This window comes from Zalophus californianus, chromosome 2 (assembly GCF_009762305.2).
Source record: "Zalophus californianus isolate mZalCal1 chromosome 2, mZalCal1.pri.v2, whole genome shotgun sequence".
Classification (NCBI taxonomy): domain Eukaryota; kingdom Metazoa; phylum Chordata; class Mammalia; order Carnivora; family Otariidae; genus Zalophus; species Zalophus californianus.
Window position 1 is genome coordinate 127410787 of NC_045596.1, and position 17196 is coordinate 127427982.

The following is a 17196-nucleotide window of genomic DNA, read 5'->3' on the forward strand; positions in this document are numbered from 1 at the left end:
AGGTCCGCTGTGAGTCTTTAAAAGCTTCCTGCCTCAGAATGGCTCTCACACTTGGCTTGGAGCAGGGGCTCCCACTCCCCTTGGGAGGGCTGGTTAACGTAGTCAGTGTCAATTCATTCCTTCTGCCTTTTGTGGAAAACCCACCCCATAGCTCTGCCTGAGTCAAAAGGGTTCTGGGGTGCCTACGATTTCTTGCTCAAGAAAAAGAAGAGCTTTTTGCATAATTCTGAGAGCAAGCAACATGACTCTTCACCACATCCCGGAAAATTCCGAGATACACAATGCATAAAATGAATAGAGGTCCCAGCACGCAAGCCGTGATAAGGAGGTGTGTGGCATTCCACAGCCAGTCTCCTGCCTGTGAAGCGACATAAAAGCCCAGTTAGTGCTGTGTAACAGCTGTATTTTTCTTGTCTACAAACTCCGGTTGTATGGAAGTGGAACACAACAAGGAAACACCGTGTCTGCCAATAATGGAAATTGCTTGAGACTTCCGAAGAATCGGTAAACGAGAGGGGGGGTGGTAGAGGTGGCTTTGGGAGTTCATGCCTTGGCTTGAGATTTGGACACAGGCGTGTGGCTCTGAACTTAGCAGCCCCTGAGAGGAGTAGAGGAGAGTTGGTAGGTATGTGGGGCAGGGGGGGTTGGGGGGGGGGGGCGCGGGACTTGAAGATCTACAGAGGCTAGACTTGCAACAAGAGGAGAGACGAACAGGATGGAATTCATGCCCGACCAAGTATCAGGACCCTTCATCTCAGGTTCTCCCCTTGTCCACAATTGCCACCACATCCTGCGTTATCCTGCTCAGGGGGTCCTAGAAGGGCCAGAGCAGGGACAAATAAGAAGCTTATTGGCTCTGGATCAAGGTGTCCCCCACAAGGGGGCTCTCAGTTGTTTTTCCACCTGCAGCTCTTATACCTTCTAGATCTCTGGTCCCTGGTGAGGAGAGACACAGGGCATGGAGATCACAACTACCTATGAGGTGGGCGTGGGTAGGCGTCATTATGTCCATTTTAAAAGATGAAGAAATTCAGGCTTGAACGGCTTAAGTACCCACATCTGTGCAGTTAGCACAGCATCCGCAGAACCAGCTTTCAAACCTGAACCTCTTTAAAATCCCTCTCACGGCTCTTGATTAGCTGCATGGCCTCTTTCATAGGTGTGCTGGTTTCTGGCCAACCCACCCATTTGACCCCTCCCTTGCTTTGCCCTTCCTTGGATTCATCTGGCTCCTAGAAGCCTGCTTGCCTCAGGCCCAGGGTCCACATGTGCTGCTCCCCTTTCTGCTTTCAGGAAGGGCTTCAGAGGGCTTGCTGGTGACTGCTGGTTTCCAAACTCCTGATGATCTCTCTGCCTGCTTTCTGACCCCCAGCTTCAGCCTGCACCAGCTCTAACAGTCTCAGCATTTTGCTCCGTCTCTGGGCTTCACTGTCATGTTTGCTAGAGGACTGTCCATGAAGCCGGGTCATGTTTGCCGGGAGCTGGGCCAGACAGCAGGTCATTAGCCAATAACTGCTCCATTGAGATGTTGGACCAGATGGGGAGAGGCGAAGTTCGAGCCAGGGAAATGGAGCCAAAGGTGCATCAGGTGCAGGATCTGGAGAGAAGTGGCACCAGAACCCGTGCAAAGGTCAGTAGGGTGGAAGCCAAAGGGAGATGCCAAGCAAAGGCAGATAAAATAGGGGTAGTTCTGGAGTTAACGCTATGACCACTGAGCATCTACCCATGGGATGTTTCCTTGAAAATACAGCCAAGCACGTTTCACTAGGTTTTTTTTTTTTAGATTTATTTATTTATTTTAGAGAGAGAGAGAAAAAGAGCGTGAGGGGGAGGGGGCAGAGGGAGAAAGAAGCAGAAGCAGACTCCCCACTGAGCGCAGAGCCCGAGGCGGGTCTTGATCTCAGGACCCCGAGATCACCACCTGAGCTGAAACCAAGAGTCAGTCACTTAAACAACCGAGTCACCCAGGCACCCATACTAGTGTTTTAACCATATTACCTCAGGTGAGATATAGTAAGTCCAGATGCAGACCAAGAGAGAGAAGCCGGAGAGTGTTTTATAGTTATCCTCACAGTTTCCTGGAAAGAACACAGTGCACTATGCAGGACCATTTGTGGAAGCACCAGGGTTGGTCACAAGGCAAAAAGAGGAAGTAGAACTGTCGTGGGAAAGAAACTTTCTTGTGGTTTCTGTGGGAAGGAACATGGGAAACAAACCAACTTAGGATTGGCTAGTTGAGTAATGGGCCTCTGGGGCTTAGGGCCTATCTCTGATCATTTGGTACTTGGCCCTGGGGTGATTAGCCACAAGTGTATAGGGGTCTGGAGTGGAGAGCCTCATAAAGGAGGTGATTGGGGTTGTGGAATTAATTGTCTACCCAAGAAGGGGACCTGACCAACCTCTACCCAGGGCCTCAAAACTGGGTCAAGACAGCCTCTGTACAAACCATTTTATAACTGTGTTGGGATGGACTCCTAAGGAGAGTCTTTGTGTATTTCTTTTATAATTATAAAAGTAGTACATGGAGGTTGAAAATTCAACAATACACTGAAAATGGATTTTAAAAGTGAGTCCCAAATATCAGGAGAGAGATAAATTTAATAGATGAATTATGTAGCTAAATCTAATAGATAAAGATATATTTTATCCAGAACTTTGGCTATGCCCATAGGAAATATGTGTTCGTGAACATACACTTTACTCACCCATATTCACATTGTTTTGTAGCTTATAATGAAGATAAAAATGGGATCATACTATGGTATAAATTTATTTTTTTAAGCACAATAATATAACATGGACCTTCTTCCATGTCAGTACATAAGAGCAACGCCGTTCTTTTTTTAATGATTGCATAGTATTCCACAGTATAGATCAACCATAATGTATTCTAAATCATTCTATTAATTTTTATGTTGCCTTCAGATGTTTCCTAATACATTGATTCAGTAAACATTGTACATACTTGCATGACTTCTCTGAGGAATAAATTCCTATAAGTGAAATTCCTGGAACAAAAATTATATGCATTTTAAATTTAATTAGGAACTATTGAATTTCTCTCTGAAAATATTTCACACAGTTTATATTCCCACAATAGTTTATGACTAGACATTAGACATTATTGATCTATAATTTTTCCAATCTAATTGGTGAGAAAAGTTTCTCTGTTTTGTTTGTATGTATCTGATCACTAGGGAGGTTTGTGGGTCTTCTTAAATATTTATTGCTGTTGAATATCCTCATCTATAAAATGAAATTTTCAGATCTTTTCCTGATTTTTAAACTTTTTTTGGTGTTTTAAGAATATTAACTTTTCATTATGTAGATTATAAATATTTTTATTAGTTTATCATTTGCTTTTAATTTTGTTTACAGTGGTTCTGAATAAAAACTTTTCTGTTTTCTATAATAAATCTGTCTATATTTTCTTTTCTAGTGTCTGGGTTTCTTGTCTTGCTTAGGAAGTCTTTTCCATTAGTGGTAGACTTTTAAGGGGTCTCGTCTGGGCTAGGCAATATTTCTAGCACTGGTATACTTATGAGGAGCTGTTTCTGCTTTCCCAGAAGCCTCCTGATTGCTAGGGGGCTGGTTAGGGATGCTGAAAGCATGAGTCACAGATTAAGTGATTCTTAACTCTTCATGTGCCATATACCTCTTTGGGATTCTGATAAAAGCTATGGACCCCCCACAATTTCGACTATGATTTCAGAGGTTTTATAGACCACCTAAAGTCTGTCATGGAGCCCTATTGATTCCTCCTCAGATTAAAAATCCTCCTCTACTGCATTTATAAATATCTGATCGAGGTAAATGTTTCAAATGATTTCTGCCATCAAATTATAGTCCCGATTATCCCTCCCTGTAAAATTTTGCCTAGGAAGCTCTTTTTTCCCCCCAAATTTTTATTTAAATTCTAGTGAGTTAATATCTAGTGTAATATTGGTTTCAGAAGAAGAATTTAGTGATTCATTGCTTACATGTAACATCCAGTGCTCATCATAACAAGTGCCCTCCTTAATACCCATCATCCATTTAGCCCATCCTCACCCACATCCCTCCATCAACTCTCAGTTTGTTCTCTATCATTAAGAGTCTTTTATGGTTTGCCTTCCTCTCTCTTTTCTCCCCCCTTCCCATATGCTCCTCTGTTTTATTTCTTAAATTTCACATATGAGTGAAAGTGTATGGTATTTGTCTTTCTCTGACTGACTTATTTCACTTAGCATAATACTCTCTACCTATGTCCACATTGTTGCAAATAGCAAGATTTCATTCTTTTTGATGGCTATTATCCCCCTGTGTATATATACCACATCTTCTCTATCCATTCATCAGTCAATGGACATTTGGGTTCTTTCCATAGTTTGGCTATTGTTGATAATGCTGCTATAAACATCAGGGTGTATGTACCCCTTCGAATCTGTATTTTTGTACCCTTTGGGTAAATACCTAGTAATGCAATTGCTGGGTCATAGGGCAGCTCTAGTTTTAACTTTCTGAGGAAACTCCATACTGTTTTCCAGAGTGGCTGCACCAGTTTTCATTCCCACCAACAGTGTAAGAGGGCTCCCCTTTTTCTGCATCCTCACCAACATCAATGTTTTCCATATTGTTAATTTTAGCCATTCTGACAGGTGTGAGGTGATATCTCATACTTTTCTATGTGGTATTGAGCATCTTTTCATGTGTCTGTTAGCCATCTGGATGTCTTCTTTGGAAAAATGTCTATTCATGTCTTCTGCCCTTTTCTTAACTAGATTATTTATTTGGGGGTGTTGAGTTTGATGATTTCTTTATAGATTTTGGATACTAACTCTTTATCAGATATATCATTTGCAAATATCTTCTCCCATTTTGTAGGCTACTTTTAAGTTTGTTGATTGTTTCCTTCGCTGTGCTGACGCTTTTTATCTTGATGAAATCCCAATAGTTCACTTTTGCTTTTGTTTCCCTTGCCTCTGTGCCTGGGAAGCTCTTTATGCAACACCACATTGTCCACCCTGGATAGTCATGGCTTCCTCAAGGCCCCAAATGTAAGGTGAGTGTCACCTCAGCTCAGGACCAGCAAACTAGCCCCTTCCTAGCAGTGCAGCCTCCCCCACTACACCCATGTCATGTGTTCTCTTGGATCACTCTGACTTCACACCTGAGTTCAGACCCAGGGAGATGATACTGGGGCTTTTACACACTACAGTGTGACTGAGGAGGGAAAAGGGGTTTGCAGAGACAGATGCCAAGGGCTGCAAGAGAGTCGTCAGGGACATTAGAATCTACCTATCTTCAGAAAGCCTATAATGAAGGACAATACATTTAGCAACAGGATGTTACAAAGGCTCTAGAGGGGAGAAGTGAGGAGCTTGGAGGTTCAAGGTCTCTTCTGAGAAAACCAATAGACTGTCATTGAAGGAAAAGGTTCAAGGACCTCTCTAGAGTGTTGGGCCTCCCTAAGTGCCAGAAAGAGAGGCGATCCATTATGGGGACCTCAAGTCCTTGCACACCTAGGAACTTCAGAATTGATGCAAACATCCTCCGCAGTTCTCTCTCTGACAGAAAACTCCTGGGCAAACTTACTCAGTACTTACACAGAATCACGAAGGGGCTGCTCTCAGCTTGAGAAATGTCAGATTTAAAAGGTTCTGATTAGGGGCACCTGGGTAGCTCAGTCCTTAAGCATCTGCCTTCGGCTCAGGTCATGATCCCAGCGTCCTGGGACTGAGTCCCGCATCGGGCTCCCTGCTCTGCGGGAAGCCTGCTCTCCCTCTCCCACTCCACCTGCTTGTGTTCCTGCTCTCACTGTCTCTCTCTCTCTCTGTCAAATAAGTAAATAAAATCTTAAAAAAAAAAAAAGGTTCTGATTGTTTTCCACAGGGCTTTAGTGGCAAAAGGCTCAGCTCTGGACATTCAACACTGGAATTTAGGAATGTCCTCGAACTCCCCCCCCCCAAAAGCAGGAATTGAAATCCCATCTGAAGCAGGCTCTAGCTCTCTACTGATCTGTTTCTCCTGGGCTTCCCTTCTCCACCTTGGGTTTCCATTGGTTATCTATATGCAACGAATAAAATGTTTGTTTGACTATTTGGGCCTCCAAACATACTCGCTCTTGATCATAATCCTCCCAGAGAAATAATTAGGCAAGATTCAACTCTTAGAGAAAAATGGAGAGTAAGCCACCAAACCCAAAGGAATGCAGATCAATCCAATTTTAGCCATAGGCTTTATGTCTCGCAATTGGCTATATTTGTTTAATCTTCCATTTCCCATAAAAAATTCAAGTGAAGAGGAGGACGATTACTACCCACAAAAGAGAACTAGATGAAGTGGAGAAGTCCCAGGCATAAACAGCTGGCTGTGGGTGAGAGAACATTTTTCTGAACCTGATTAGCATCCATCCGATGCATGGTACCAGAGAAAAGCCTGAGCTGAGCATAATTCCTGTCCTCAAAGAACTTTCAGTTTAAGAAGTTTCTACCGACAGAAATACACGGGCAAAACAATGGCTAAGTGCCATCCAATGTGCTTCTAGATAAAGCATTTGCTTCATGCAACAATCTAACATATAACAGGCCCATATACAAATAAGCCCTGTTGGGAATGTGTTCTGGAAGGACTGCTCTTTTCCTATTTTCTTGCGTACTAAATCTTGACAGTGATAATGAAATAATATCTTAATCTACATATTTATATTCAGTGCCTGAGGTGGTGGTGGTTGTTTTAACTTGAGGTTTTACCCAAAGACAAAAAGACAACCCCTGAGCCCACATTCTAGAATGAGAACTTTCTAGAAATATATGTTACCCCAGTGTTTATTCACATACGGTTATGTATACCATATCTTGAAGATCTGAGATCAGTCTCCACTTATTCCTCCTCAGGGAACATATGCAGACCTGTAGCTGGTGAGTCAGAGAATAGTCTCTTTTCTGTCTGACCTACAGCCCTCTTCATGGAGATTTTGCCAGTCCCCCTTTCATACATCCTATGATATGATTATCTCGTAGACATCTCAGTTGGAGTATCTCTTTCTTGTTTCGTTTGCAAGACATCTTTAGATTCACCTTACATTCACTATCAACTAATTTTTTAAAAGGTTAGTCTTTCTAAAACCCCTACAGAATGCTGTTTGTCCACAGCTCACCTCTCTTTCTCTCCCTTGCTTGGTGTCTAGATACTCTCTTCATCCCCTGCTGCAATCAGCATTCTCCACACTGTGAAGATGGAAGGGAAAGTTCACATTTTTATTTTTTTTGGTGGAAAAAGTCACTTCCTCCTTGGGGTATAAAATCAAAATTAATTTCCCCAACTTCCCCTCCTCTTGGGGCAGAAATATAAAAACCTGGGGATTCCCGTGTAACACAATTAAACACTGCCCCCCCCAACATACACACAGTTGCACAAAACCACAGTGCTCCAAGAATAATTCCACCTTAACATTTTATACCATGTTATAAAAGCCAAAGGGCAAAGTTGGCTAAAGCGGGCAGTATTTTTGTTAATACAGATTCCTGAGCCCACCCTGAACCTGGATTTTAGGGGTAAGCCCCAAGAGTCCTTATATCTAGGTAACTTTTGTGCTTTGCTTGGCCGGAGTATAAAAACTGGGATAGGTTACAAGAGCAAAAACTGCACTGAGGGCATTGCATTTAAGAGAAATGCAAAGTAAAAGAAGCAGAGAAAGCCTCCCTTTCTTGAAATTGGGGAACAATGCATGGAGGAATGAGTATTTGAGACCAGCCTGAATGAAGTGGGCTCATGGAGGAGTGGGGCATTAGAGGAAGAAATGAAGCCAGGAGGAATTCAGAGGAAAGCACCTTTTTTTCCTGGGACAAATGAAGAGGCCAGACTGAAAGGCTCCAGGATTTGTGATCCTTTGCTCCCCTGGGATTCTCAGCCTTTGATAAGCAAGTGCTTTCCTCCCCAAAGCCATGAACCTGGGCAAAGGGAAGGCTGTGTGATAGTGATGAGATTCCCAAGCAAACCAGGAGGAGGGCCCTACACCCCCCCCCCAGGAGATCCTTGGCTGGAGCTGCACCTCCTGCCTGAGCAGCCCACCCATCCTTGTTGTACATTAGAATCACCTGAGAGCATTTACAAATACCAGTGCCTGGCCCCTCCCCCAATGTTCTGATTTAAATGGTCTGGAGTGGAGCCCCAGCATAGGTATTTTGAGTTCCCAGTTTACTCTAATATGTAGCCAGAGCTGAGAACCAGTCAACTGGCCAGTTGGAACCCACAGTTGGGAAGTCCCTGTTTGGCACTGGGCCCCAATTTCCTCATCTGTGCTGAAGGATGTTGCAGAGGTGATGTGGGTCTTCAGTGTGGTTACAGTTCTACGGTCCCTCACCCCTTCAGAGACATCCGGTTCCCTCTGAAATTCTCTGTGTTGCTCCCTGGGTTGTCTCCCTCCCATCTTTTCCCTTCATAGCTTATGTTATGCTTTGGTTCCTCTGGGCCCCTGATCTCTGCTAAGTGACAAAGACTGCTAATTGCTTAATCAGATGAACTAATTGCCGTTAACACTACCTGGCTGAGCATTCTTCAAGCCAGTTAGAATTCGTTCCCTGAGGAGCAGTCCCTGCAAAGGGAATTTCAGCTAGGGCCAGTAGTAAACAACAGGGCTTCTCAGTCCCTCCAGTCCTGCCCTAGAGGGAGCAAATCTGCAGAGAGCAAGGAACAGAGCTCTGTCTTTCCTAGTTGTGTGAAACTGGGCCATTATGTGGTCTCTCTGTGATTCAGGGGATAGCAGCACTCACCTTCTAGAATCATTGGAAGGGCCCATCAAAGGGTGTGGCATTTGTAGGTGTTCTATAAATATTAGCTTCGTTTCCCTTTCTGCCAAAGGCCAGACCCAATTATATCTTTTGATAGCCACATCTCACTTTCAACACGTGGAGACTAAATCTGCAGCTAAGCCAGGTCTCTTTCATCCTGCACTTGTGCAGTTCGTTTTTAGATCTAAATATTGAATTTTATATCTTTACCTCTTAAATTGTCTCTTGTTATTCCCTGTCCAGCACTCCAGTCTTTCCAGAGCTCTGGACCCTGATTCTATCTATTATCCTACATGGGAGCTAAACTTGCTGATGTGTGCCATCAGTGGAGATAGATAGGGGGCTCTCAAAGTCTTCTTCTGAATCCTGGATAACATTGCTGAACAGAACAGGGCAAAAGATAAAGCCCTTTTACACCCCAAGCTCCTAGCATGATGCCAACACATTAACCAGATCTCTTTAGTTTTAATATTAGTTGCAAACCAACCAAACCATACCTTCATTTAGTTTACATGTCCACATTTCTCCACAGTTACTTTTGTGGCAGAAACTAGTTTCCTACCCGAATATCCATCCCTTTCTTCCTCCTTAGTGACAGAATCCTGTATTTAGCTTCATTAATCCCAGCCTCTCTTGCAGCTAGATACGGCCATATGCCTCTGTTCTTTTTTTTTTTTTTTAAGATTTACTTATTTATTTTAGAGAGAGAGCGAGCAGGGGTCAGGGGAAGGAGGGAGAAGGGGTAGAGGAGAGAGAGAATCTCAAGCAGACTCCCCGCTGAGCATGGAGCTGCTTGGGGCTTGATCCCATGACCCTGAGGTCATGACCTGAGCTGAAATGAAATCAAGAGTTGGATGTTAACCGGCTGAGCCATCCAAGTGCCCCTGCCTTGGTTCTGGCCAATGAATTGTAAGTCAAATTTTTCTGTGGGACTTCAGACAAACCTCCCTAAAAGTGAGAGCTGGGAGGAGTTAGCTCTCTCTCCTTCCTGGGGTGTGAATGGGGATGTCCAGTTTGAATCACCAGCTATCTTGCAGTTATCTTGGATCATGAGGTGACCTTGAAGATGAAAGATGCTCCGGGAGACTGGTCTTCGCTGAACATGAAACCATCATGGCAGTCCGTGACTGCCTAAATATTTTCTTACAGGAGAGAGAAATAAGCTATTATTTTGTTTAAACTTTTGACCCTAATCCTAATAAATGCACCTTATTAAAATCTAAACACTCTATCTCTTTCTCAGGAAGAAGAAAGGCAAGGAGACAGAAAGAAAGGAGAAAGAGATTCTGTGTTTTCTGATGGGAATCTGGGATTTCTCCCATGTCTGGAAGAGTTCTATACACCCACTACCTTTTCAACCTTTGGAAAAATAGCTTGGGGGGTCATTATAAAAAGGAGAAAAACAAAAAGGGAAATTTGTCAGCATGTTTTTGTGTAGCTCTCCTAATATTAGGAGCTAGAAAAGCCTTTCTTTGGAGACCTAGGCCATTTCTAACATTTTCTTTTGAAATCACGAATTATACTCTAAAAGAGAAGGCATCATTGGAGCCAGAACCAGCAGCCAATTACCCACAAGAAATCGCTCACTGTGTGGGCTGCCTTCTCTCTCTGTTCGCATAATTTCAAAATGTAATTTCTAGAATCATGCTAAATACTTGTAAACAGAGATTGGTTTAATTGCAAGGAGGAACAATTTCAGGGGATAAAAATGAGAGTTGTTTCTCATTTTGTCGATAACAGATCAGTCCTCTTTGGGTCAGACTTGCAGCTCCCATCTGTCTCCCCACCCAAGTCAGGTCCTTCTGTAACTCCGACGAGAGATGCTGACCTCTATGGGAGGTGGAGGTTGCTATGGAGTAGTGGAAAGAGTCAAGCACTGGGAGTCAGAAGACATGAGTTCAAATCCCAGCTCTGGCATTTACTAGGTTGTCGTCACTAGGAAGTTATTTAGCCCTCTTGAGCCTCATTTCCCCCATCTTAAAAATGGGAGTGCCACACAAGGTCAAAAGGATAAAGTGGGTGATACATGTGTGTAAACTGTAAAGTGCTCTACTAGAAGGTAAGTCCCATGAGAATTGTGGCTGTTTTATTCCCCGCTGTCTTCTCCAATGTTCTCAACTGTTCCTGGAAGATTGCAGGGGTGTAGATCCGTGACTGTTGCCACCAAATTGTGACATAACAAACACTGGAAAATTACCACCAACAGTTATTTTTCACAGGTCTGCTGGGTCTAGCTGATCTAGCCTGGGCTGACTGGCTCATGCTTCTGCACTCGGCTGGGTCAACTTAGTTGGGATAGCACCACTCCATGGGTTTCTCATCTGCCTCTGGGGATTAAAGGCTAGGCTGGGCTCATCCTTATCATGGTGATAATAGAAGCACAAGAGGGAACAAGACCAATATGCCTGCTCTTTGCCTACTAATATCCCATTGGTCAATGAAAAAAGATGCATGGCTAAACCCAGGAGGGAAATTTCACTCTGCCTACAGAGCAGGAGCAGCTGCCTACATGCTGCAAAGTTACATGGGAAAGGACATGGACAGAGGGAGGGGAAAAATTGGGCCGTTAATGCAGTCTACCACAGGGAGCAATGACCTATTTATTGCTGGCAAAAATATACCTGTTTTGTGAATGAATGAAGACAGATGTGAGAGAGCTGGGTTTCTGAAAGCAAGCCTTAACATTGCCCATCGAGTCTCTCCTTCCCATACCTGTAATCCTTTAACTAATGGGGAAAACGCAGTTACATGACCTGAGAAGAACATGTAGTCAAAGAAATTCATCTACAGTTCCTCTCCTCCCCCCCTGGAGTTCCCTCCTTCCCTGTAGCCTTCCCTGGGAGCCCCCCCAGCGCCTAGCCTAAGTGTTTTTAGCTCATTCTTAACTAATTGTTGCCAAAATTGCAATTGATTTCTAAGTGTTGCCTGAGATGTTGAGCCAATTTAAGAAGTACAGGGACAACCAAGGTGGAGAGGTACGTCTCTGTCTCGTTTTCACATAGGAGACGGTTAGAGAGCTTCTTGAATTGAACTAAACAATATATATAATTTAAAATTATAATGACTAACATAAAAAGCCCAAACTGTTAATGGTGGCTCCCTTTGAGGAGTTAGTCTAGGGGTAAATAGATGAAGAAGATATTTCCTTTATATGTTATACCTTCCTGTGTTATTGGGGAAAAACTGTTTAACCACATGCATGCTATTCGTATATAATTTTTTAAGGGATTAAATGTGCATTCTGTGAAACTCCGGGTGTGTGTGTGCGCGCGTGTGCGCGTGCATTCAAGCCCCTGAGAGACAAAGCTATAAAAAGTGGCATGATAGGCATCGGCTGTAGGAAGCAAATCCTACCCAGTGGACAGTGGCTTGCCTACCCTATTCATAAGGCGTCCATTTAAAAAGATAAAAAGAAAGCAATTCACCCTTCCTCATAATAATACATAGACGAGAACATGAATGAAATTAACATTCTCATCCACTCACCTAGAATAAAATGTCACTGAGTGAGTAAGAAAGTGATTACTTCCAAGGCTGAATGAGCAAACCATTTAGGCAGATGGGGGAAGTCTTGTTGTACTACTGATTTGGGGGTTATTTCCCTTGTCTTTCCATCTCTTCCTGCCTCCTCCAGGCTTCCTGTGGGCCTGCGTTTGCATAAAGAGTGTGTTTGGGGGAGCAAATCTGGGGAAGACAATGGCCTCCTTTTGGAATTTGCAATTTGGTTTTTAAATGTTGCTGTACGGCAGGAAGGCACAGTAGGAAAAGGCTTATGAGATAAGATAGAGTTTTTGGAAAATGCTGTTCACAGCTCTCATCTGGTAAGGCTTGGATGGCTCTGGTCTTAAGGTTTATTTCTGCTGCAGAAGAACACAGGTGGAGAGCAACCTGTCTAGGGTCCTAGTAGATAGGGTCCTCTAGCTACTGAGTCCATCTCTGACATCAGAGCTGTTGAGAAATCTGCTCATTTTCTCCTGGGCATAGACTTGGCCCTGCCTCCACTGAAATGAGGGGAGCAGACTCAAATTCCCAACTTCCTTATTTATGGCTGAGACACAGAGTTGGTGTGGGTGCATGTACTTGTGAGTGTGCACTAGGGAGGAGAGGAGTGCTTGGGAGAAGAAAATCCTGGAGCAAAATGACTTTTCCAAAGAAGAACATCATCCACCTCATACTTCTGTCATTCAGACCACGGAGAACAGAACCAACCATAAAAATGAAAGCCCAGCCTCCAATAAACTAAGACAAATGACCACATGCCTCAAACTCGCTCCAACCTTGAGACCAGTAAGAACAGGCCTGGAGTGCCCAATGACCTTGGAACTCCCAGTTTGGCAAAAATCTTTCTGTGACGGGGAGCCACAAGTCATCCGTTCTGGGTTGGTTGCAAGTGGGTAAGGATTTCCCGCCCAGACTTGGGTCCTGGAATAAGAAGAGGGTTTGGGTCAGCCCAGGTCACAGCCCCCCGGTCGTCCCTCCCCATCCTCCCCCTTTGTTCTCTTTGCAGAGATTTTCAGAGTCTAGCAGCATCTCCCCGTTAAAGGAAAGAGTGCTTTCCCGAGAGCACATCTTCGATATTTCTGCAATTGTGCCATAGCCAGCTAATGTGTAATGCTGTAGTTTAATAGTCTATTAAAACACAGCATTGCACATTAAAATCTCTACTGTATCACTGCAGATCTACTTAACAAAGACGAGGTCCCCAGAAAGCGCTATTCACTTGCTGAGACTTGCTGCAACCGAACAGGGGAAGTTTCTTATGGCAGAAAAATTTAAAGGGAAAGAAGGTGGTGAAGGGGTCAATCAACACCTCCCCTCTGGCCCCATCCCCACTTGAGCAGACCCTTTGCCCGTCTGGAAGGAAGAAAATCTGCTGGTGCTATGGATTGCATCTGGAAATTCTTCACGTTTAAGAACAAATCCTTTCAGATCAAATCTCATTACTCAGATCTTTATTTGGAAGCACTTCAGTTTCCCGTCTCTCCTTCTCTGAGAGAAAGAGGGTTCATGAAAGCTGCTCCCAGCCGGGAAAATGCTCAACGGGCTCCTCCCTCCAGAACAATTGCTAGGGCGGAGGAATTCTTCAAACAGCTGTAAATCCTCCCACCAACTTCTCCCTCCTTTAGAAGCTACAACACAGCCTCGCATCAAAGCCTCCTGTAGCTGCCAAGAGAAAGAATCAATAGTTTAACAGAAACAAGCAATGGGAATGCCGGGTATGGAGTATAAACACCTGTATTGCAAATAATCCAGGAATCACCTGAGAAACAGGGGAGATGCAGACTGCTGGTGCTGCGGCCTCTGAGGGTGCCCACAAGCGAGCAGTCAAAACACCAACAGGGGCTTTGCTGCAGAGCCAGGTCAGTGGGGGAAAGAAAGGAAAGATGGAAAGCGGAGGATCAGAATTTGATGGTGGGATGGGCAGAGCCAAAGGCACGAGTCAGGAAACGAGGTAGAGAAAACGCATATTGGAATGAGTGTCAAGAGCCCTGCCCATCTCCACGCTGCCTCCCAGGCCTTGTGATGGCCCAAGCCAGCAACCTGGGGATCTTCATCCAAATGAGGAGAACAGTGAAAGAAACCAGCATATGTCACCCCCAAATGCCTCTTTGACGCAGAAATTATTTTGAGCTGAAGGCAATTTAGAAGCAGTAAATGCAGAAAAAGCTCCCCCTTTTCTTCCCAAAGGCAGGAAATAAATTCTCCTTTTACTGGAGACAGACTCTTATCCGCCCAGAGAACACACTAGAGGAATCTGCAAACAGACCTTGTTAAACGCACCCTTATCTTCCTAGTTAAGGAAGGTAAGGAGGACCTAGCCCTGGTTGAACTACACCCTCCAACCCCTGCCCAAACCCCTCGGTCTTGCCAATTCTTCACACGTGTATCGTTTCCTGGTCTTAAAAGTATAAAAGCCTCCGCTTTGGCCATTTCTTCGGGTCCTCATTCTCTTGTGAAAGCTTCCACTGATGTGGACAAATTCCATAAAATATGATGCTTCTCTCCTATTAATGTCTTTTTCAGTTTAATTTTCAGACCCAGCGAGGGACCCTAAAGAGGGCCAAAGAAAGCTTTGTCCTCCCTTACAAAAGATATTTCTGGATTTTCCCCTCAGTTCTTCAAGTCCTTGGACTCCAAGTGAGCCTGCACAGGGCATAAATGTGTGTGTAGGGGTGCCCAACTTTTGTCATCTTTGTTTTTGAACTCCAAGGACAACTGGATAATTGTTTGTGGTTTAATTTATTGGGCTACCATGATGTCTACAGTGGTTCCATGTCATAAAGGCAGAGCTTGCTTGAATTTGTGGTAGAACTGCATTTTCCAAGCAAAGCCCCAGGTTATCTTGACTTGGTGATTTACACCAGGAGTATCCGCTCCCTAGATGTCCAACTCGTGATCCACCTTGGACGGAAGATGATCCAGAACGGGGCTGTGGTTTCATTGCCTCCTAACCCTGCATGGAGACCTCTGTGGTCCCAATGCACTTTTCTCCCCATGGAAGAAAGAGGATGTTGCCAAGATCATCATTTTCAGTGGTTTTCTTTTCCCAAACTTTCCCCGAAAGTGCCAGTTTGGGCAGGGAGTAGAGGTCGGTGGGTTGTTGTCAGCCTTCCAGCTCTTCTCGGAGCTGCTGACCTACCTGAGCTGCTTTTGTGTGCTGACTTCCCTCCCGGCTTCCTCCTGTCCCTCCAGCCCCTCATCTTCCCAGTGTCCCAGGGGCCTCACTCGCTTACTTCAACTCAATCTAAATGTGTATCTTACTGTAGCAACCTGTGTTGATTTGCTTGAAATCCTACTGGAGGGAGAGTGGTTACAAATACATGAATGAACAAGCTGATAATTCCCTGACTTCTTTCTCTTGGTGCATGTGTTTAGGGGCGGGGCATACGGGAAGAAGGGGAAAACAGAATCGCCTCAGTGACTTGGGGTAGAGAAGAGGTGAAATTTTTACTCAGATTTTAAGTGAAATGAGTAACAGTAAAAAGAGGAAGTGTAGAGTCTTCAGTGGGTATGGCTGTATGTTTTTAAGAGGAGAAATAAAGAGCCATAAGGACACAATGATTTCCAAAGTGAAGGGTGACGTTCTTCTTCGGTTTTCAATTCAGGATGAAGGCACAGGAACCTGCTCAAGAACCCTGTGTCAGGGAAGGGACCTAAGCTTCACTGAGTCCTTCAGGGGGCCAATGACTTCCCCATGCACTATCTCACTGAGTCCTTACCATGACACTTCCAGATAGTAATTATTCATGTTTTATAGGTGGAGAAACCAAAGCAGAAAGTAGTTAAGTAATGGACCCTAGACACACAGTATTTCAATACAGTTCCTCTGATCATCTCCTTATATTACATTATGGTGCCACTTAGCCCATTGAAAACCTGGGACTATAAAAGAGCGAATAAGCCAGTGTCTTCTCCTTCAAGCCATGTAAAATCTGGGAGATGAAGAAAGAAAGCGTAGGAATGCCTATTGTATAAAGAAGGGGCAAGAAAGGACCACACAAATGTTTTCAGGAAGATGGCAACACCCCTATTTGTTTGGTCTGAAGGACATCCAAGGGAAGAGGAAGGTCAGGAAGCAGGCCCCGTTCGATGCTCTGGGTCCACCACAGCCTCAAGTCCAGGAGTGACCCAGATCCTCAAAGAGGGCTTCCCTGCACCCCTGGAATCACCACCCCCAAGTCCCCCCCCCCCCCCCCCCCCCCCCCCCCCCGTCCTCAGCTCACCCAGGCCAGGACCTGGAGGCAGCCTGGAGGAAATGGAGGGATCCTTGTGGTAAAGAGATAAATGGGCAGGCTGGGAGCTGGGCGGATTTCTCCTCCCCTCTCTCCACACTGGAGACTGGTAATTGTGCATGTTTGTCTTTGTGTGAAGGGCTCCCAAATTGAAGAAGTGAGTCCTATACTCACAAATCCAGGAGAAGGGCTTTAAGGGAGGAACTGCCGCACCCTTATCTCTGCCCCCAGCTGTGAGGCTGATTGATGCTATTAAAATTCCCAGGGAGCCTCTGCTGGCAGCACTGGGGAGGGGGGAAGTGTGGGGTGTGTGTGTGTGTGGTGTGTGTGTGTGAGAGAGAGAGAGAGAGAGAGAGAGAGCGTGCATGAGACAGGGAGAAAGAAGCAGCTTGGGAAATGCTTGTTGATTTCCTTCTCGAAACAGTTTGGGTGGGAAGGGTGGTAGGTGAGGGCTGAAAACGCCTGATAGGGAGGATTTCATGGCTGTTACCCATGATAGTGTGGGGTAGGTGCCATCTAAAGACCAAGGCCTAAAAGACTTTCCATTGCCACCTTAGATGCAGGAATTTAGAACCATGTTTCTTTTTTTAAAAACATTCTTAGTTTATTGATCCTCTCATGAAAAATCTGCACAATCACCACAGACAAAGCTACTGCAGCATGTTTGCTCCTTCTGTTGTCCAATCTCCAGT

The 17196-nt window shown here is 44.6% G+C and overlaps 1 long non-coding RNA gene across 1 annotated transcript; it reads left to right on the forward strand.

Moving 5' to 3' along the window:
• The first annotated feature begins 373 nt into the window (after positions 1–373).
• LOC113924900 lies at positions 374–10180 on the forward strand. Its single transcript, XR_003520846.2, has 3 exons — positions 374–504; positions 1373–1630; positions 10015–10180. It is a non-coding gene; the product is annotated as an uncharacterized LOC113924900 (long non-coding RNA).
• Positions 10181–17196: the final 7016 nt, after the last annotated feature.